The sequence below is a fragment of the Peromyscus maniculatus genome, chromosome 9, assembly GCF_049852395.1.
Source record: "Peromyscus maniculatus bairdii isolate BWxNUB_F1_BW_parent chromosome 9, HU_Pman_BW_mat_3.1, whole genome shotgun sequence".
NCBI lineage: Eukaryota > Metazoa > Chordata > Mammalia > Rodentia > Cricetidae > Peromyscus > Peromyscus maniculatus.
Genome location: NC_134860.1, coordinates 2,180,962 through 2,204,024, shown reverse-complemented (window position 1 = coordinate 2,204,024; position 23,063 = coordinate 2,180,962). Strand labels below are relative to the sequence as shown.

The 23,063-nt window shown below is 44.2% G+C and overlaps 1 protein-coding gene and 1 long non-coding RNA gene across 19 annotated transcripts in view; one reads left to right on the top strand and one right to left on the bottom strand.

Moving 5' to 3' along the window:
• The window catches only part of Erc2 (ELKS/RAB6-interacting/CAST family member 2), a 905,605-nt gene that overhangs the window by 73,541 nt on the left and 809,001 nt on the right, over window positions 1-23,063 (bottom strand). For 2 of the 17 annotated variants that reach the window (XR_013042143.1, XR_013042144.1), the window contains one exon: window positions 21,957-22,179. The exons of the other annotated variants lie outside the window; for them this stretch is intronic. The gene's annotated coding sequence lies outside the window, so the exon portion shown is untranslated. The remainder of the gene's footprint in view (window positions 1-21,956; window positions 22,180-23,063) is intronic. 17 annotated transcript variants of the gene reach the window in all.
• On the top strand, window positions 12,455-21,048 carry LOC143267215 (uncharacterized). 2 transcript variants are annotated; one of them, XR_013042146.1, is made up of 3 exons: window positions 12,455-12,954; window positions 15,017-15,075; window positions 20,760-21,048. It is a non-coding gene; the product is annotated as an uncharacterized LOC143267215 (long non-coding RNA). The 2 variants fall into 2 exon arrangements; XR_013042145.1 differs by lacking the exon at window positions 15,017-15,075.

The following is a 23,063-nucleotide window of genomic DNA, read 5'->3' as shown; positions in this document are numbered from 1 at the left end:
CCAAGGATAACTCTGTCATCAGGGGGAGAACACTCCCATGCAAGGATCCTCACCAGAGTCATGCGGCAGGTCCCCCATGGCATTCATCTGTGAATTATACATGGGCTGTCCCATCCTGTACTCCAATTGGCTGGACCACTGTCCACTCCTGCAACTGCACAAAGGTTCTAAGCTCCAGACACACACTCTCCTATCTGGAACACTCTTCTGCACTTTTCACTTAGCTGACACACAGCTAAAAGATCCATTCCACGCTGTAGACGGCAATGCCCCGTGGCCAGCTAGCACACCCTGCATGGCCTCTATCACCCAGCTGTTTAAATTCGAGTTGCCACTCTATAGGGAACCATGTAACTGAAAATGGGGGTCGTGAAATATTTCACAGTGGTAGGCGGCTTTTGAACTTCTGCAATAACAAACGCGCCTTTAATCCCAGCACTCGGGAGGCAGAGGCAGAGGCAGAGGCAGAGGCAGGCAGATCTTTGTGAGTTCGAGGTCAGCCTGGTCTCCAGAGCAAGATCCAGGAAAGGTGCAAAGCTACACAGAGAAACCCTGTCTCGAAAAAACAAAAAACAAAAACCAAACAAACAAAAAAAGAATTCCAAATCAAGTGTATAATGAATATGTTTCTGGCAGTGCTCAGACCTGCTATCTCACGTGACTGCCCTACGCCTTGGGCTCTGAACATGCAACGCATACACACTTTGTACTACGTGCACTGTGTTACTAGACAACGCCATCAGTTTCCTGAAACACCTTGGTTAGATGCGAGGCTCTTGTAGGTTATGACTGCAGTGTTTCTACTAAACATACAAAGTCTTACGCTCTTCCAGAAACATAATGGCTTAAGAAGAGAAAGCTAAGACTTTTATGACTTCCCTACCATCATTCTTTAGTGTGTATGTATAAAGATAGTATATCTTTGAACTGTATTGTACTAGAATGTTTGATTTTTTTTAAAATGGTGTTTGGGTTGTTAATGTGAATTTAATTAAAAAAGATTACTAAGTAAATTTTGGTTTGAGTTTAGAACAGAATTTGCAACAGTTTCTGAAGTAGCCCTGAACGCATCTCTGTTATTTTGTACTACATATTTATGCAAAGTGGTTATCCTGGAACTCATGATTATAAAGTCAAATTACAGACCAATGCTGAAAAATGTTGGAGATGCTCAATGTCCTGCAGAATCCAGTGTTCACAATTTAAGTCTTTTTGTAAAAATAAGCAAGCATGCCCATCTCACTAGTATGCAAATTTGCTTCTATCTTTAATAACTTGTACAATTATTTGTTTTGTTGAGACAGGGTTTCTCTGTATAGCCCTGAATGTCCTGGAACTCACTTTGTAAACAAGACTGACATTGAACTCAGAGATCTACCTGCCTCTGCCTCCCATGAAAAAATTTTAGTTTTTTAAAAATAATTTTTGATTATTTTATTTTTTAAAGATTTATTTATTTTATGTGCATTGGTGTTTTGCCTGCATGTATGTGTGTGAGAGGGTGCCAGATCCCCTGGAACTGAAGTTATAAACAGTTGTGAACTCCATGTGGGTGCTGAAAACTGAACCCAAGTTCTCTGGAAGAGCAGTCTTAACCACTGAACCATCTCTCCAGGCAGTAAAGTTATTTGTATATCACTCTTTTAAAATACATTTTATTATGATTTATTATCAGCAGATACCTGATTTGTATACCTATCTTCCTGGGATTATGTAATATTTCTCAGGCAAAAGGGGGTTGCAAGTGGAAATGCATTAGAAATCCATTCAGTTACTCCCCCACTGGGCTAACAGTAAGCTCTCTAGGTTCACAGAAACTTTCTGGGCTCCAACAGAAGCGCTGTGAGGGCAGAAGGGGGACTCTCTTCTGTAAACCAGAGCTCTGAAACTATAGACAGCCAAGAGGCATTTACAGATGGATGTGCTGATCAACTCTTTCTCCGAGAGGTAACTTCATCTGAACACCAACCTGGGGCCAGGAGAGGAGTGAGGGGTGGTCTATTACCACTGAGTCTGCACGCTCATCCATAAGCTATCCTCTTATGAAGCAGACTCTTCTTTAAAAATGATTGATTATCGCAATGACTCGATTTTGCAGAGTTGATTGATTCACTAGTTTTTAAAGTTGGTCCAAACTGTTGACTGCCTTTTTGTCACGTGCCTCTTCAGAACTCCATTCAACACTTCTGCTGGCCTTCACACGCTGGCTGTCCTTATCTAAAGGAGTAGGTGCTGAGCCTGACTTGAAAGACTTAGTTAAAGCAGGTGACAGATGTATCCTGAGCCCAAATTTTAACTCTGTAACATATAGAGAGGGACCATGGCAATCCATTCATTATCTCTGTGTCTCAATTTCCTGGCACATGATCAACCTAGTGTAGGGCTTTGGAGAGGCTCTGGTTAGAATAATGACTTAGCACTTACCAGCCAAGCAGCCTTTTGAGGGTTACTTAGTCTGTGTTTGTCTCACCTGACACAATAGGAATAATAAAGTTTTATTGATGAAAAATGGGGACTGTTTAGCATAGAGTCTGAACATGGTAACAACTAGTTATTGATTTAGTATCATCATTGTATTAGCTTCATAGTTGTTATTATGCTATGAGGACCAAGAGCATGACAGACATCCCTACAACCAGAGAAATGATGGTCAAGGATAGATCAGGCAGTATCAATTTCTCTAATAATCTACCAAGTACAACTGTGTGCTGGCACTATGCTTGCTGCTAGGGTGGCATCCTTCGCACCACCCTTTGCTCAGCTTAGGGGAGGGGTCCAGCCAAGTATATGATGGGAGAGACCCAGCTCCTCCCAAGCATTCAAGGATACATTGAGTTGTTTCCCTTTTTGTTTTGTTTTGGTTTGGTTTTGGTTTTTTGAGACAGGGTTTCTCTGTGTAGTTTTGCACCTTTCCTGAAACTCAATCTGTAGCCCAGGCTGGCCTCGAACTCACAGAGATCCACCTGCCTCTGCCTCCCAAGTGCTGGGATTAAAGGCGTGCGCCACCACCACCCGGCTCTTTCCCTTCTTGTGAACTTCAAAGGGCAGCAGAGTGCTTACAGGAGCTCTGGCCAGCAAATCCAGTCACACCCCCTTCCTAGTCCCTCCCTAAAGACACAGGGCAGGAATCTAGGCTCCCCAAGACCTCCTGGACTAGACTCTGGGCCCCTCCATTGTCAGTTATGCCGCTCCAGGGGTGTCACACAAGCCTTTGCTTTCTTAGCTGTAAACCCGTGACAGGCCTGAACCAACAGCTTTAGCACTGGCAGCCCGGGATAGCCCACAACACAGCCTAGTGAGCAAGAGGGGATGTTCTAGAGCCCAGTGACCCATGGCCCAAGTTGGGCCTGCCACTAAGGGTGAGTACGCAGCCTCTACAAAGTGGGCATGAAAACAATACCCATCTCCTGAAGTTTGGCTAAAGGCTCAGGAGCTACCAAGCAGGAAGCCCTCAGAGCCATGCCTGGCTTAGATCTGGGGCATGAAAGCTGCTCTATCAGATCTCTGTGCTGAACAGCCAGGCATTCTGGGCTTTCCGCCTAGCTCCACCTTTGCCTCGCCAGCACCGAGAAGAAAGGCAGATGCTCCTTGCAGAATCCTCATTTAGATGAGCTTCTAGGGCCACACTTCTCCCATCTCCCCATTCACTCCACTGAATGAGGAGATCCAGAGACTCCCAGTTCATCGGCTTCTGTCACCTCAGCCTAGCAGAGCAACCAAGGCTCAGATCTGCCTGCTTAGGTCATTGATTTTGCAGGAGACACTCAAGGCTGGGCGGGGATAGAGTTTAACACAAGGCAGAGAACCACAACTCTTGGGAAGATTGACAAGATATCCCCACAAGCAAATTGCAGTCACCCATGTAGCACTTGGGCAGTCCAGCCCTAAGAGGGAGGGTATCCAGATGAATGGCTTGTCTTAAGCCAAGCAGAGGCCCAGATTTTATCTCAGAGGCAATGGACAACGAGAACCAGACGTGCCTGCAATATACCCTGGGAGTTACAAATCCAAATATGGTCCTGTCTTGGCTGTTCTGGGAGCCTGATGGATGTCAGTCCATTTGGTGGGAAGTGGAGAGGCACTCAGGTGGACAGTGGCCTCTTTCCGGCTGGCTGCTCCTTCCCCTGTGGTGCTGGAGATTCAGTGATTTGGGCTCTTTAGTTTAACATCAGAATCAGGCAAGCTACCTGTTCCATCCGGGTTCTCAGAAAAGACCCCATAATGTTCTCTAGGGCTATTTGTCCTGTCTACTGGGCAGCATTTTGTAAGATTGATTAAACCACTTTAGAAATACATTTCTATAAGGAGCCTCTATCAGATCTTGGGTTCTCCTGCTTTAGGGTGGTTTATGCATCAGAAAACCCTCCGGATGTCATGTCAGGTTACAAGTGAGGCTTACCACTGCTGAATTATGGCTTCACTCACCCAAATGAGCTCCAACAAACTACTTGACAATGTGACCACATGGCTAGTAGGACCTAATGATCCAACCAAGGGCCCAGTTATGTTACAAAGAAAAACTCCAATACTCATGCTCTTGTCTGTTTAGCTTTCTAGACTTTAAAACTAAAATCTTAAGCACAAGATCTTTCACATTACTCAAAAATCATAGGCAAGGCTTCTACCTAAGAGGAGGCAATAGGAGGGTAACATAATCATGATGAAAATGTCACAATGAGGCCCATTATTATACATAATTGATATTAGTATGAAATTAGTCATGAAAAAAATTAAAAACAAACTATTTCTATTTGAATTCCTTGTTAGAGACGTGTTTGGGGCAGGGCACTTGGGGAGATAATAAAGCTACATGGTTGCTATGACGAGTTGTTACAGCCAAGGATGAGGCTAGTGAGCAAGCTATGGTTTTGAGGTCCTTCTGAGTCCCAGCCCTTCCTCTGTGGCCATGTGAGTGGCCACCTTCTTGATTATTAAGAGCTCAGACTGACTGAGAAAAAATCTGCAGGTTTCACAGAAATAAAGGATCTACAAACAAACACAGCTGGCCTCAGCTTTGATGCTAATAAACAAAGCGAAGCGGGGCAGAACCCCAGAATGAACATCACAAGCCAGACTGGGGGAAAGAAAAGGAGCTCTTTCCCCGGGAGCCTGAAGCCATAGGAGGGAAGGCTCCAGGAAGCTCTGGACCCAGGGCTGAGAGCCTGGCTTCCGGAGAGGAGGGTGGGAACACAAGGGCACACTCACGGTTCACTCACAGGTCTCCACTGCAGGCCTAATTTGGAAGCACACTGGTGCACCCCAAAAAGCCTGGCGGGAGGAAGATCAGAGGCTACAGAAGGTTAAGGAACAAAAAGAAGTAACCCAGGGGAGGTTGATAATTCCCTAAAGAGAGAGGACTGAGTAGGTGGGACCCAAAGAAGGGAACAACTTGTTCAAACAATGGGGGAGCAGAGACCTCACAGCTCTTCCAAGATGCAAGAGGAACCCTGGCCTTTAAGTGTTCCAGAGAACCCCTGGGCCATCGTAAGTGGGGCAGCCTGTGGATCCAGGACCCATTTCTTGTGTTTTTTTGTATGTGAATTTCTTTTTTTCTTAAATTTTCTTTTATGAGCATGAGGGTTTTGTCTCCATGTTTGTCTATGTTCCATGTGCATGACTGGTGCCTACTGAGGCCAGAAACTGGGGCAGGGGGTGTCTTATCTCCTAAGACTGGAGTTACAAGTAGACGCTAGCCACCATCCGGGTCCTCTGGAAGGGGGACAGAAGCACAGACAGTGTTCTTAACCACTGTGCATCTCTCCAGCCCCCTCTTCATTTCTTTCAAAATGAACATTCATTTATATATTATGTGTGTAATATGCACACATATATGCATGTGCTATATCACATGTGTGGAGATTAGAGGACAACCTTGGATATCATCTCTCTCTTTCCACTGTATGGGTTCTGAAGACTAAAGTTGGGCCATTGAGCTTGGGGCAAGCACCTTTACCTACTAGGCCCAATTTTAAACAATGAGTCACCTCAGTCTATCTAAGACAAAAGCAGATTCTAGCCACAGTGTGTAAAGAAATTCTCTTCATAAAACCAGAGAATAGTACTCTGGTAGAAGATTTTATGAGTGTGTGTATATGTGTACGTGTGTTATACGTGCATGTGTGTTATATGAGCAAGTGTGTATGGTGGTGTGTGCATCCAGAGGCCAGAGAAGGACATCAGGTATCCTGATTTATCGTGCATAATCTTATCCCCTTGATACGGGGTCTATCCCTAAACCTGGAGCTAAGCTAGTCGCCCTAAAGATTCGGCCATCCTCCTGTCTCTGCCACTGAGGGGCACATGCAATCATACCTGATTTTTAGGTATGTACTGGGGATTTGAAACCAGTTGCTCTTACCCACTGAGCCATCTCCTCAGCCCCCAAGAGTTTAGGGTGGGAGCGTAAGCGCGCATTAGCATGCCTGGCTGTCCCAGCACAAACACAGCCTATGACTGAGAGCATCGGACCGGAACCTCTTCATAACCACAGAAACCAAGCTGACTGAGCTGCTGACAGAGCTGGGGATCTCTTTGGTCACTATGGATTTCTTTAGCCAAGCACACTTGAAACAACTGTAAGCTCTACCTGTTCTCATCTACTAACTGCTTTTTACCTCATACAGAGTCTCATGACCTAAGCTTTTTAGCTGACCTACTTAGCCCTTTTCTTCTAAAATGATAATTTTATCATTTCTTCACTGTATGAAACAACTCAGCTGTATCTATTAAAATTTTTATTCCAAAATGTTTCAAATATGCCAAATAAAATTGAAAATATTTCAAACACTTATGTCCTCATCATCCAGTTGGAATAAAGCTTAACATTTTGTCATAATCCCTTCACATCTGCTCTCCTCAAAATAAGAAACAAAGACTATACTTTAAGGCTTCCCCTACCTTCTCTGTTTTTATTCTACTATCTTTCCTAACCACCACCTACACCTACACCAAGTAATATCATGTCTATGCAACTCCGTTATTCAGTCAATATTTTATATTCTACTAATGCACTCACTGATGGTTATATTTTATATAAATGTAATGAATCTTTACATTTAAACAAGTGTTATCATAATGCACACATCATCACAGAACCTGCTTCATTCTTTAGGAGAAAGACAGCCTCTTTATCACATGATGCTGAGAAAACTGGGGATCTTTTTTTAGGTGAATGAAACTTGGGCCATTGCTGAGTCTGGACACAACAAATGAGAACAGGATCAAAGGCCTTAACTGAAGGCCTGAGGTCTAAAGTGCTGGAGGAGGGCATAGGGAGAGCACTTTGACAGACAGGTACAGTCTGGGCTTCCAAAGAACTGACAGACAGGATGGCAAGAAATTAAACGGTTATGCCCAGCCACAGCCTTCAGAAGAGGAGGGAAAATTTTGTCAGTTGCATAGGAGGTGAATATCTAGATTATATAAACTCTCAAAATAAAAGACATAAAAACAAACAAACAAACAAAAACCTCCACAACAAATCATTCATCAATCCATGGACAAACGAATTGAACAACCGGTTCTTAAAGGAAGAAATGTGATGGTCGACAAATGTTTGAATAGTTTTTTAATACCTTCAGTGGTTAGGGGAGTGAAATGGCAACTTCACTGAAATTCCATCTCACTGGACTAGAGCGTGGGCTCAGCAGTCAAGAGAAGTTGCTGCTCTTCCAGACAACTGGAGTTTGATTCCCAGCATCATGTAAGGCAGCACACAATCACCTGAAACTCCAGCTCCATGGGACCTGACGGCTTCTTCTGATATCCAGAAGTACCTAAATACTCATGGCATAAACTTACACACACACACACACACACACACACACACACACACACACACACACACACTAAATCTTAGGGAAAATGGTTGAATCTTCCCCTAGGCAGAATGCTATCATTAAGAAAATTAATGAGAACAAATGCTAGCAAGGATCCCGGGCAAGAGAACCCTTTACACAGGGAACTGTAAATGTGTGGAACAACGATGGAAGTAAACTGAAGGTTCATAAACAAACAAACAAACAAACAAACAAACACCCCACCAAAAAAACCAAACCAAAACAAAGAACCTTGAAGCAGAATCACCATAACCACCTTATAGAGCATCTATCTAACTTCCGGGTATATTCCCAGAGGAACCCAGCAGCACAAGATTTCTGTTTCCAGGACAACACTGTCACAATGGCTAAGACACGGAGTCAGCCTTGATACACATCGACAGATGAAATAAGAGAATGTGGCACATATAACCCCACGGTGTTTTCCTTAGCCATAAAGAAGAAATTACATCATTTGCAGGAGAAAGGATCGAACCAGAGGCCACACTATGTTAAGTGAAATAAGCCAAACTCAGGAGATAAGGGTTGCACATTTCTTTCATATGTGGAATCTAGATTTGACTAAATATATACACATATGTGGACATACACATAAACATATTACATAGGAGCCAAAGGGGGCCTGTCTGGGACAAGGAAAGAGATCAGCAAGAGGGGAGGAGAGACAGTGAGGAATGAATATGAGCAAATAAGATGATATAAATGTAAGAATATGTCATAATGAAACCCATAATTTTGTATGCTGACTAAAAATACTAATTATAAAACATTTAGTGGGCTAAAGACACGGCTCAGTCAGTAAGTGCTTGTTTTCCAAGCAAAGAACCTAAATTCCATCTCGAGAGCCCACATAAAAATGACGATTATAAAGAATACCACCCAAGGTTGCTCCCTCACCGCCTTGCACACGTGCACACATACCTCCACACACATGTGCACAGGAACACACATGGACATGCATACTTAAGAATATGCACATACATGCACACACACACAATTCATTTGTAATTTATTAGTACAATGTGTCAATATGAAGTGTTTCAATGCTGTCAAGTATTTTATAACACAAACCCGCCAAAACTTCTATTGATGGGTGTTGGTCTATTTTCCCATATATTTATTTTTGTCATTGCAAATCTTCAATGGTTCTATTTACACATGTCTTTTCTTATACAAAGGTCTAAACATTTCCCTAAAGTGTAGACTTTGAGGTCAAACTGCCATGGCACAGTGAATACCTAACATACATGGGCCTAGTTATTGTTGACTTGTTCTCAAAAGTGGTTGCCAACTCCACACCGTGGCAGAGTTTGGGGTGTCGCTCTCTACGATGTAGTGCCATGTACCTTCCTGAGCTGGGGGTAACATGCTTTGGAGGTGCTCTGCCTTAGGCTGAGGTATTCATACATCTATCCCATTGATTACTAGTAATGACCCTAAAAAGCAGATTTCATTGATCCCACTTCAGACAAGAGTAAGGGGCTTTGGAGAAGAGGAGCCAGTTAAACAGGGTCACATGACAGTTAAAAGATGGAGAGCCTTAGCAACCTGATGGCTCAATGGAGAAGGCTGGGACCTAGTAACCGAACAGCATGGCCTCTCGCACTGCTAAACACCTATCTTCATTGACCAGACACCTGAGCTAAAGCCACAGGTACCCCAAGTGACCTCAACGCTGCATCTTTATCTCCAAGCTACAGCCCAGGATACTCTCTCCCTTCCCCCACCTTGTGTGTGTTGCTTCCTTGATTTTTTTCCCCAAGAGACAGGAGACATCTGGGTGGCCTGCAGGGATGAACTTGGGCTTCTGAGCCCAGTAGCAACAGGGTTTACAGGCTCTCTCTACCCTCTTTTTCCAGCCAGGGCCTGACAGCCAGTAGGTCATTCAGAGCTCAACCCACCTCCCCCGGTGGTGCTGAGGAGCATACAGAAGCAGGAACCCATGAGAGAGAGCTCATGACCTGTACAGCCCACTGAAGGGTTCTTGCTACTTTTCATTCACTCACCTCAGCTCCTCTGATAACCTGGAAGGGAAAAAATTACTATGATCTTTAAAAATATTTTTTAAAAAGAAGATAATTTTTTTTTTAACCAAAACAGGAGCAGGGCCCAAAGATATAAATGTGTAACTCTTGGGACAAAAATGACCAACAACCAGATAAACTCTGGGGAAAGATAACCAAAAGAAGTAAACGCAAAGTCAGAGCAAGACACGTTTGGACTCAGCAGGTTGGAAAAGAGTCAAGACTGGCAGCAGACAGTGCACGGCACGGCAGCACCACAGGACCTGATTTCGTGGTCACCACTACAACTTAGAGAGACGACCTCCCCAGACTCCAAAGTCAGACCTTCAATGGTACAGTTTATTCCACAGGATACTCAGCAAAGAATGAAAGATGCTCATTGCAGCCTTCCTGGTTCCAAGCAAACCCTGGAAATGGGTTAATGCCCTGGGGAGGAGGACACAGTTTCTCCACAGCAAGAGACAGCACGTTGTGCTGACTACAGGAGGCTGATCTCTTCACTGCCATTCAAGGAGGAACCGGGCATCTTGTCAAGTGAATTACAATGACCTCAACATAAAAACCGTCAGACACATTGCTGTGAAAACCACACACGTATATCCACCTATGCGTAGATGTAGAGACATGTTTTAAACTCAGAAGAACAACTGGGAAGTTCACACCAACTGTCAACCCTCAAGTCATCTGGAGAAGCCAAAGTGTGCCAAGGCAATGGGTGGCAGCATTAGCTTCCTTTGCCATATTTGGACACAACTCTAAGGAGAAGAACTGTCCTAGGTTTTCCCTTAGGTATTAATTTCTGTTGCTGTGTTTTTGTTTTTTTAAGCAAATATTCTTGGACAGAGCAAATGGGAATTACTGGAATTATTCTCTCACTTTCATCGTCTTCTGTGTGGGACAATGGTCATGAATGGCCTCCTGTTTACCACTTTGTGAGACATGGTACTGTCAAAGTGGGGTCTAGAGTCCAGAATGCTCCAACACCCAGGCAGAACCCCAAAGCTAGCTGAGATGAATGAGAGCCTGCTCACATGTTTTGTTTTCCACACGTGAACCCTGAGATCAGGGCACAGGCAGGGCGTGGAAGATGCCATTACTCGTGGAGACTGGAGTGACTGACACACAGAATGACCATAGACAGTACAAGATCTGCACGGTCCTGGACAGAGCAGCAGCTGCTGAGGTCATTCTGGACGTCTGCAACTAAGGCAAACAGTGGTCCCTGAAGGTCTCCAGACAGGTTCACTGATCACCTCTTTGCCAGACTGCTTGTCAGCAAATTATCTCCTTTATTCTCATCCTTACGGCACTCCAGGGAGACTAAGAGCAGGCAGTTCAGTTACGGAAAGCCACAAAGCCTGTGACAGAAACTGACACGAAACCCGGTTACACCTGCCCGGTGCTGTGACACATGCCTTCTAAAGACACACTTCTCTGTCCCTGAGGCCTTTTCATAAGAACAGCTGTGGAAAAGATCTGTGTCTGAAAAGGTGCCAGCCCAGAGTTGGCCATGTGAGGGATGACACTTCACTTATTCCATGCTGTCTACCAATGACTGCCAGGTGAGTCTCCCTCAAGCATTCTGAAGGCCCTGGGTGTAAGTCCGCAGAGGCCTCCCCAGGACAGAGAAGCAAAACTGTGCCTATAGACACAGAGTCCTGGGCACTGTCTCCATGTTCTTATGCCTGGCTACATGCCTGCTCATTCCGTTGTTCTCTGCTGTTGATAAGCATCCGACTGGTAAGCTTTTGTTTGGAAAATAAGCACCCTGTGGGACTTCATAGTCTGTGGGCGTGCCAGAGAGCCTTTATGGATGTCCCATCTTCGCGGGCTCTATCTTAGGACAGATGTTTCCTCAGTGCAGATGCTGCTGTACTGGCAACAAGGAAGCTAGGAAAGGGCAGGGCAGCCTGGAGGGGGCAGCGTGCAGGACAGGCTGCCGTAGCTTTTCATCTGGACCCCGCCCCCCCCCCATTTTTTCTCTCTCTTGCCAGGACCTCAAATTCTTATCTATGATTAAAAAAAAAATTGTACTCGTTTTCAACAGCTAGAGTGAGAAACAATAAAATCACCTTGGACCAGATTGCTGAAGGCATAGGAACTCATTTATCTGATAGGCAAGCAGTAGGTGTAGACATTAAGGTGCTTAACATCAGAGAGGTTTGGGCCAGACCCCATCCAGCACTGCTGAAAGCAGCCTCCTCCACCGATCTGCCTCTGGCAGTTGACGTCTGACCATTAGAGAGTCATTACGTGCACTGGTACTGTGTCTGCTAAAACGCAATGTGGGAATAATAGCAGCTCCTCCCCCTATTTGTAAGGATAATGAGGTGTTTGATGATTTCTCTCCCTCCGCTTCCACTTTTCAAATAAACCCTACAAGCATCTCACACGTGTGTGGTTTTGGATGACATGCTGGTTGCATAATGACAAGCAAGGAAGATGTGATGACGTCCTCTGCTATAGGAGGGCCCAGGAATGGGTGGGCCAGTCAGGGTGGAGACTACACGCCACAAAAGTCCCTGATTTCTGATGTGGTGATACTTTGTTTGTGCTCTAACAAATAAAGCTTGCCTGGAGATCAGAGTGCAGAGTTAGTCACTAGAGGCCAGGCAGTGGTGGTACACACTTTTAATCCCAGCACTTGAGAGGAGGAAACAGGAAGTGATATGGCTGGGTGCAGAGAGGAATATAAGGCGGACAGAGACAGGAGCTCAGCCCCCTTTTCAGGCTGAGGAGTTGGCGAGGTCAGAAGTGGCTGTGGCTTGCTCCTTCCTCTCTCTGATCTTTTAGCATTCACCCCTATATCTGACTCCAGGTTTTTATTATTAAGACCAATTAGAATTCACGCTGCATTCTGATCCTCGGCCTTCCACATCAGGTGGAATAAGGCCTTAGTGCTGGGCCGCCGCTGTCCACATCTCAGCATATCAGCCCTCTGGGTGAATTCTGTTAGCTATCTAAGCACAGGTGGAGATGGGAGACAAAGGAGAGCCACGTGGAGTGTGTGGCAACACTAGGCCAGATGTGGGATGCCAGGGTACCCGTGGTTCACTGAGAATCCCAGGACCAGAGTGGGAAGAGAATTGGAGGTAAGGATGCAGAAATGGACTCCTGGCGAGTCTATTCATGACTAGTTAACTTTGTCTGTTGTTAAAGGTGGCTGTTCTTCATGTCTAAGCCAGGCTCCACTGCCAACAGAACACTCCTTTTTGTAAGAAGCTTCTGCAAAGAGGGTCAAGGCCATGAAAGAGAAGCCTTCCTTAGTACAAGCCCTGTACCCTTGCTGTACCTTATAGGGATGTGGGAACACCTTATGTGCTTTACGGCTGATGAGCTCCTTCCCTGCCCCCCCCCCCAGGACCAAATATCTGCCACTTCTTGCATTGGTACCTCCACTCTCAGCCTCCTCTGGTTCTTCCTCTTGGTCCACAAAGAGGCAACATTTCCCCTTTCCAAAACAAGGGTTTCTACTTCACTGCTTTCTCTCAACGCCTGAAGCTCCACTGCTTAACCTCCCAGCTCCTCCTTAGCTCGTCTTTCACTCACTGATTTTGTGTTGATCCTGGACTGTCTGGCCCAGAGTAACGGGTTTCCCCTCTCTTCTTCACTCCATCCTTTCATCCTCAAAGCATCCTCTCTATGAACTGTCTTCTGTTTGTTGTTGCTGTTGCTTTTCTTTGGTTGGTTGGTTTGGGTTTTTGGTTTGCTTTTATTTTGTCTCAGTGACACTATGCTCCACTCTATTCCTGCCTTGATGCTGGCCTTTGCTTCTCATGTATTGCCTTATCATTTATATCCAGGTGATTCGAGGAAGAAAACTGGGCAAAGAGATTACAGAGATACATCCAAGGGTACAGAATTCCAAAATGCCCAGAGTCACGTGAGCAAAGGTTTAGGGACACAGGTGAGATCAGGAGTAAAGGACACGGACCAATAATCCTTAGCATTTTCTAAATGAATACACTTTCCAAAACACAACGGATGACTGAGAAGGGCTTTTGTGGTTAGCTCTCTGAGGTAGAATTTTGTTTAAGAAGACCTTGTAGTGACTAGAATTGTCCAAGTAGAAGCTTGGAGACTATGGATAAGATTTTTAATAGATAACTGTGCTTTCCCTCAAATACTTTGATTACATGATAACTTCCCAGCATCTCTTCAATACTTGGCCATTACCACAACCGCCATCTTCATCACCATTATTTCCAGCACCATCAACATTTTCATCACTAGCACCTCCATCATTGGAATGCTTATCTTCTTTGTCACCAGTACCCCATCAGTGCCAAATTCTCTATCTCATATCATCGACCACCATCATCACCATCATCACCATTATCACCATCACCTCCATCATCATCTTCATCATCTGATAACATTGGAAAGACATCTCCTATGAACCAAGTTCTGTGTTGTGCCCTTTACAGACATGACCTTACTTAATGCCTACATCAATTCTAAAGCATTGGTTTCTTATCTTGGTTTAATAGATGAGAAAATCAAAGCATTCATTAGCTATTCATGACCACACAGGTCCTATACTCAGAACGCACATGCTGACTCTGCTAGATGGAGATTTGCTTCCCAGTCAAACAGATGCAACTGGCTAAACCAAGCACACGTCCAACAAGCCATCACAGAGAAGCGAGGCCCTTTAAAGATGAGCAAGCAACCAGTCTTGCCATAAATTACAGATATGTTGATACCAGGGAACTTCACATCCCAGTCCCAATTGTATTGAGACAAGTCTGTCTTTCAGCACATGCACATTCCAGCTTGTTAAATTGAGATGACTCCACATTTTTTCATGAAGATTTGTCATGTTTTGCAGATCTAATGCAATGATTGGAAGATAAAAGGCCTCTCTTTTCTTATTTGCTTAGAAAGACCTGGCAGTTTAAATGTTTTGTCTGCTAACATATACAAGGGAGTTTATTAATGCAAAATCAAGTTATCTGTTTAAATGTCAGCTGAAAGATTGAGGGAAAAGACAGATATGTCTTGCTTATCTTCAGCAGGACACACTGAAACCAAATAGAGGTTTAAAAGCATCATTGTTTTCTGTAGACAACTCTGCAGCGTTACTTTAGGCTGAAATTGTTTCTATCTAATACTAAAGCTCTTCAAAGACTCAATTCCCACTCTTACTTTTAGGAGACAAGAAGAGAAGAGGAGGTGAAAAGCTCTCTTATAAATCGTTTCCCCAAAGATCTGTGAGTGAGCAAAGATGTTTCCATTTAAGAGCAGGTGACAGAAAGAGTTCTCCCATAGGCAGTACATTAAGACTTTCTTTAGAAATAAACAAAACTGTTAGGATGAAAGCTAGACATTTCTCAAGGCCAGGACCTAATGAAAATGTCAGTGTTTTATGCTGTTTAAAAACTGACAATTCAACAGCTTTACAGGAGTGATTTAGTGTTTATCATCACTTACAAGAGGCTCAAATGCAGACAAAGAAAGGGACGACAGAGGAAATCAAGTCACTTCGCTCAGAACTGCAAAGGCCCTGTGATCCATGACTGTGCAATTTTCAGTTGCCAGTGAGCCTCTAGCAACAAGGTACAGCCTTGGCAAAGGCCTGCTGGGAATCCACACTCCTAGATACAGTCATCGCGATGAGCATATTTTGCACTTTCATTTATACTTCATCCCATGAAGGGCCCAAGGCTTAGGGATCTAAATACTAGAGAAGACCCTTGAAGCCAGTCTACAGGGGTGCATTAAAAGCTATGGGGGTTTGACAAGTCCTGGTTTAGAGATTACCCAAGCTGCTAAAAAGAGAAACAGAATATGTGATTTGAAAAACAGTAGAGGGGAAAACAGAAAGCATCAAGGCCAAGAAAGAACCATCAACTCAAATAGGGCAGTAAAGAAGAGAAAAGGAATAAAAGAAAAAAAAAAGGCATACTAAAATGTGCAAAATAAGACAAAGTTAAGGCAAAGTAATGTACAATAAATATGAATAGCTTAAATTCATCCATTAAAAGGCAGAGACACCAGACATTTTTCTTAAAAACTACTCATACAAATGGACCACTGAAAGATAAGGCTAAAACAGCAAAGACAGAAACACACTTACAAACCAAAATGATATTGTATCAGCAATATTATCAGAAAAAGTTTAATGGTGAAAGCATCAATAGAGAGAAAGAGGGATTTTTAAGAACAAGTCATGAAGAGTGGCAATACTAGATAAGAAGATTCCTACACCTAGGAAAGTATATCCTAGAAAAGAGAAATAAAAAAAATTCACAGAGTTACTAAAAAATGACCAAAATGCTCAATCATCAAGAGGATTTTCACCTCATCTCTCCCAGAAACTGAGCAGTTAACAATGAAAGCATTAATAGGGATTTGGAAGATTTCCGTTACATAATCTAGTAAGTTCCATTTAAAAATATGCATTATCTTCATGTGACTGTGGAGTGTTCACAAAAACTAAACTAGTGCTCAGCCACTAAGCTCTAGCAACACATTCCAAAACATGGGACAATTTACTCAACACCTGAACTGTGTTAAAACTTTACCCTGGGTATGCTAGAATATGCCTGTAAACTAAGTACTCAGGAGAGTGAGGCAGGAAGATCAAGTGTTATAGGCCAGCCTGAGCTGTATATAGTGAATTCTAGATCATCTGGAATACACAGAAAGACTCAGTCAAAAAACGGAAAGAGACAGAACATTAAACATCTGAACTTCACACATTAAGGTCAATTCACACAGCTCTCTGCCTAGAAAGCAAATTTGTTCCTCAGTCCCAGTCACGCCACTGTATTTTCTCCATGTAACTTACCCAAGACATCATCATCTTCATTTGCTTCCTGGTTTGCTACACTCAGCCCCATTGAAACAGAAGTAATTTGCAATATCTACCTCCTGGCTTGAAGTCTTACACACAGTAGACACTCCAAGAACATTTGCAAATGCCAGCCTGACTCTTTGTAGCCTGAGGAAGTCATGGCTTCTCAAAAAGACTTCAAAATCTAGATGGTACAGTAAGATTACCTGTGATGCAGTTTCAAAAGGAAATGGTGAATGCATCAATCATCATGTTTGTAGCATGTCCTAGATGCCAAATATATGGCTATCGAGTAAATAATTTAACTATGATTTCCGTGTGGCAGCAGCTGCCTGATAGCTTAAGAAGCCACGTTGCCTGTTTAAAACTATATCATAGTAACCCACGAATCTGGTTCCTGGCTGCTTCTCCCACATGGTCTCTACTCCTCATTGTACCACATCCTGCCTTTATGGAGGCTTTAAATGTGGATACAGAAGACAACTTGTAATATTCTTTTCACTAACTTGTTCTGTTAATGCCATTTAGACACTAGCCTTTGTCAAGTCAACTAAAATTCATCCATTCACCTCTTAAAACAGCTACATACCCTCACAATGACTGCACTGTCCAATTAAAAAAAAAGATGAGGTATAAAACAACAGCTTGATAACTCAAAATCAGAAGTGTGTTTACATTGCCAGCATAATGGGTAACAATTGGCTTGAATGAATTCTCTTCAGGCCAGAGTCTTCAAACACTGGCACTACTGACATTTTGGGATGGATAATTCTGTGAAGAGGTTATCCTCAGTAATGCAAAATGATTGGCCATGCCCTCTCTACTTCGGGTAACAAGAGCCCATGCCTGCTCCCCAAACTTTGAATTACGACAAACAAAAATGACTCTGAACCTTGTTAACTGTACCAGAGGTGGGGAAAACCGTTCCCAACCAAAACATCTTTGTCTTTAAACTTTCTCCTTGTTATAGTACTTCTGAGTCCATGGTTTATTGAGGTAATCTATGCTATAGAGAAGCAAGAATCATTCTGAGCTAGATAAATCGCAATTAAAATACTCATACTTCATATGTGTGAGGTCTTGGTCAGTTTGGCAGGAATGGTGATTTTTATGGTTTTTGCTTCTCAGGTCTGATCTTTATTGGGAGCTGTGGGGATGAAGCAGGCTCTTGCTGCTATGTTCAACCCCTACCAGGAGCCAATAGCATGACTGCTGACAAACCATATCCATCACTGGGACTCAGTTTCCCCACGAGGGGCAATGCTCTTATGGGGCACTGATGCAGAGGAATACACTCAAGATGGGAAACAGAAAGGGGTTTCTACCATTTCCCTCCTATTAAAAATGCAGTGATGGGACCACAGCCAGCATTAGAGGCAGTGACCGGTTAAATCAGTAGAAAATATTGAAGAAGAGGTCATCAGTGAAAGAAGTTATAAATTTGTAAATTTATCCCAGAATACGGAGATGCAATCTAGCCCCTGTAGATGACAGATGGATACAGGAATTAGATACCAAGAACTTGAAGATAAGAGATGCTCCAACAGACAAGGCCCAAACTAAGCAAAGCAGAGATAAGTGCATGCAGATGGGAAACACATGGGCCTAGGGAATACCAGGCACATGGACAGAGACAAGCACTGGAGATTACTTGGAATAAAGAAATAAAGAAAAACCACCCATAAGGATCTACTAAGAAAGTAACACAGGTGTCCCTGAGGACTACAGATCCATCGTCTTCAGGGAACAGCAGCCCTGAAGTGCTCCCCATCAAATAGAAGGGATGCAAGGGTCTGTTGCCCTCACTCATTACAGTGCAACTTGCCGCTGATACACTTGGGGTCCATGTCACTTGGCTACTGGAGTGTAAAGGTTGGAATGAGAATGTTCTTCCACAGGCTTGCCTGTGTGAACATTTGGTTTCCAGTCGGCAGTGCTGTGGGGAGGTACTGCCTTGATGGAGGAAGCACGTCCCTGGGGCTGGGCCTGGAGGTTCAAAGCCTCAGACCGTTCCCAGTTCTCTCTTTCGGCTTTGGACTTGCAGCTGAAGATGTGAGCTCTCCACTTCCTGCGGCCATGCCTGCCACTTGTTGATATGCCTCCCTGCCGTGATGGACTCTGATGCTTCTGGAACCATAAAACGCTAAAATGAACTCTTTCTTCTATAAATTGTCTTGGACACTGTGACTTCTCGCAGCAACAGAGAGGTCATTACCAGATGGAGGAAGGCTTCTCAGCCTCTGTGCCTGAGTTCTCAGACAGCAGAGGTATGGCGTGCCTGTTTGGTCCATATGGGATTGCCACGCAGAGGAGTGGACCAGCTCTACCAGCAACAGTAAGGCCCCGATTGAGAATGGTAGATCACAAGGTGTTGAAGATGGGAGATCTAAAGGTACTGAGGAGACTCTCTTCCCCTTTCCAGGGAGGGATTTACAAGGAAGGGGGATTCTGGGGAGGGTGGAAGCCACACCTTCCCTAAGGCCACACCTCATTCTCCCTGTCTGTACCTTCATACTGACTCTGCACCTTTGTAGAAGATCGTAAATAAGGATCCTGATGAGCAAATGATGTCCAAAACCAGGGATGCTATACTCATATAGCAATAAGCTGTTACTGAGGATACATAGTTGGGGATACTCAAAACAGAAAGCAACACCCAAATCCAATTTGCTTTCCAAAAGACAATTCAATTGTTAATTTTTCTCCTTTAAACAGAATCCTGAGATACGATTTTTTTTCTTCTTCTTTTATTTGAGACAGGGTTTCACTGTGTATCTCTGGCTGTCCTGGAACTCACTCTCTAGACCAGGCTAGTCTTGAATTCACAGAGATTCACCTGCTGCTGCCTCTCGAGTGCTGAGATTAAATGTGTGTGCCACCTTGCCCAGCAAGATATGCTACTTTTACATTCTATAAAAATCTAACTGGCTCCTTTATTCCTGGAGTACATGGTACCTTAATGCTGCAAAGATCCATATTGACATAGTTTTTAAAAAGGCAAATTCTAACAGACACGGTCCTCATTTTTACTGAAACCAAATTAAAACATCAAGGGTTCTTTATCAGCTCCATCCATGTAATGGTGCCACACATCCAAGTGCCATCTCACACCCATTCACTCAGTTCCTACTGTTAATGCCCAGCCAACTCACAGAGAAAAGTTGATAAAACATGTGATACTAAGAAGAACTACGCTATGCTTCCTCCATTCTTAATGACTTGACAATTAGCCTCAATATGAGGCTAGTAATACCAACAATTATACCAATATAGTATTGCATCTGTCTATCTCTATATTGCTTACTGTATGAATGTGCCAACCAACGAGGACAAAGGGAGTAGACATATTCTGCTTGATGAAAAAAAAGTTGGAGTCCATTACTGATGCTCTACAATTCTCTGCTTCCTCCTTCCGGCCTATGCCACTGCCGCACCACACCTGGATACATGCTTGAGGATCTCTGAGAAGGCTAACACCATGCTGAAGAGCACTGGAGGAGGGAGGGAGTGGCATTATCAGAGAAGGAGAGAAGGGAGGCAGAGGGACGTGCTAGGCCTTGAAGGACTGAGCCAAACCTTTAGCTTCATTAAAAGAACAAAACGAAACCACCTGGAGGGGGTTATGGAGTGAGTCCACAATATAATTTCTATTATATGAAGATTACTCTGCTTAACTGGCTGATGAATGTATGCTCCATGCCCTTGGTGGATATCAATCTCCTGGAGAGCAGTACTTGGTTATGTTCCTTTAATATCCTCCCATCACATACTGGTAGAACCAATGACTTTGAGTGTGTTGTATACACCCGAGCACCACAGATACCTTCAAACCCAGGTTGCTGGGCCCCACAGAGCGTTTCTGACCCACTAGATCCAGGTGTGTCTAAGGAGTCTATATCTAAGGCATTCGCATATGATGCCAGGAAGCAGGCTGCTGAGGCAGGCATGGCACCTGTGTTAAATCCACTGCCTAAATTAGCCAAGGGAGGGACAGGAAGACTCTATAAGAAAAAAACAATGGAGCAAAGCAGTGGTTTGAGTGTGACCTGAAAGAGCAATAACTTATTCTAACTATTCCTCGTCTTTTCTCTTTCTCAGACCTCGTGTTGATGGGGACAGAAGGACTAACACACCCCACACAGAAGTATTCTGAAAGGAAACATCATATGGTGATTAGACAGGAGGAGACACTGCCTAGCTTAATTACATATTAAATGCCACTCATATATTTGCAAAAGAATGTGATTTATTTCTGTAGGCAGTTACTACCTGACTCAATCTAGAGAGGATATGAGCTGGTGAACCATCCCTTGGTAGTATTCCCAAACTCACAGTCAAATTGAACTTTCCTTAGAACTCAGGAATAAAGAATGTCATGGCTATTTGATTCAAAGTGCACGATGTCTCTGAGCCCACACTGTACCACAGAGTGGACACACACCTTGTCCTAGAAGGAACACTTAGAATGCAAATGTAGGAGCTTATTTTGCTAAGAAATACAACCTCAAGATTACAAGGTAATGGGACTCAGAATACCAAGACATTAACAGGACATGACCAAGGAAGAGTGGATTTGTACCTAGAGAAGCTGGGTGTAGGCCACCACCCAAAAAAACCACAGCCAAGGCCCTTCGACCTCTGTGGGTTTATTCTGTTCTATCTTGTGAAACTGTGGTTTCCATATGAAAGCATTGATCCACCCAGAAAGTGTTCCTGTAAGTCAATCAAGAATGAGCAGTTCACACTCAGTGATAGCTTGGAGTTTGGGGGGCTCAGTAGGAAAGCCATTTGGCTGAGACTTGAGGTGTCATGGGTCCATGTTTTCGAGGAAGAACTGGTTTGAGGTGTTTCAGGCTTGGGCAAGGCTGCAGGGGTATTCTTAAGTGGCATTGCATCTACTCAATAGTCATTCAGGATCTCTCCACTGTGAGGTCATTTGGGATGGGGTGGAAGGTTGAAACAACAACAAAAATACCTTGGCAAGAAAAATAATCAATGTAGCGCTCACTAAACAGCATCAGCCAATGAGCCGCCTCTCTATCCACACAGCCAGATGCAGAAAAGGTGCACAGCTGCCTCGGGCTGCTGCAGTAACAGGTAGTATGGGTTTGTTGGGCCTGGATCCACAGTCCATGCTGATGGGAGTCAGGGAGCAACAGTCTGGCTATGAGTTAAATATAATAGGGTGCAATCCCTTTACTCCAGAAAAAAAAGAATGCAAATGAGTCCCCAAATCCAAGGTCATTATCCAGTCTCTCTTAATCCCAGCACTCCCCATCAATTGCAGTTACCCACCTCCAAAAGGGCAAGAGTAAACACTGGACCTGCTCTGGTGTTACAATGCCACTGGATCCTCCCCGCTGTCTCCCTCCTCCTCCTCTTCTTCTTTACAGACAGGTAAAGTTGGATCTCTTGAAGGAACTGGGGGCTCCCACTCTAGGCAAAGGTTGGACAGGTGATCAATGTTCAGCATGAGATTTGGCTGTGCCTACACGTGCCTCCAACTGAGCTGGATCATCTAGGGCAATGAAAATTGCAAGCGACAAGAAAGCAGTATTAACAGCGTGGGCTGGGAACCGCAGGCAGCACACACAGCTCCCCCGGGACACCCAGCAAACATTCCTCTCCTCATTCATTCACGCCATACACTCAAGCACTGGGCCAGGCTCTGGGTGGAGAGAGGAGCGAGGAATGTACACACGGGCCCTGCTCTTGTGGAGATTCTGGGGTGCTGGGGAAGACAACGAGACAAGTCATCACAGCACAGTAGAACTGGGAATCCAGCACTCACTAACAAGTACAGAGGCAGCCAGTTCAGAGGTGTGTGAGTCGTCAGGGGAGGTTTTCCACTTAGTTTCAAGCCTGAGAAGTAAAAGGATTGGGGTGGGTCCGCATGTGCAGAATTCCTGGGATGCAGAGCAAGGGAAACGGGGATGGGGGGTGGGGTGGGGTAGAGTGGGGGTGGTGGGCTTTATTCTCCCTCGTTCTCCAGCGCATCAGTCTGTACCCATCCGGAGCACCCAGATCTGGCATCTGCTGTCCTCACCATGAGTTGTTCCCCATAAGCCAGTTGTATTTCTACTTCTGGTAGGAGGGCCTCCCCAAAGGAACAATTTTAGGAAGTAACTGGTTCTCTAAGAAGTGAGGAGACAGCAGAGGCCAGAATACTCTGGAGTCTGTTTTAAAGCCCACCTAATGGAGGTAAGCTTCCCTTGAGGTTGATTTTAGAGGTCTGACTCAGAAGCACCTAGAGTTCCTCCCTTTGGCTTTACCTATTGTGCCTCAGTTTTCCTCCCAAGGCCCCACGTGACTGAGATTGCGGAGGGAACATCTTGTGCCTCCTAGCCTGGGTGTTTTTTATTTCTATAAGCCCATTATAGACAGAGTCCCTCCCACTTGTCT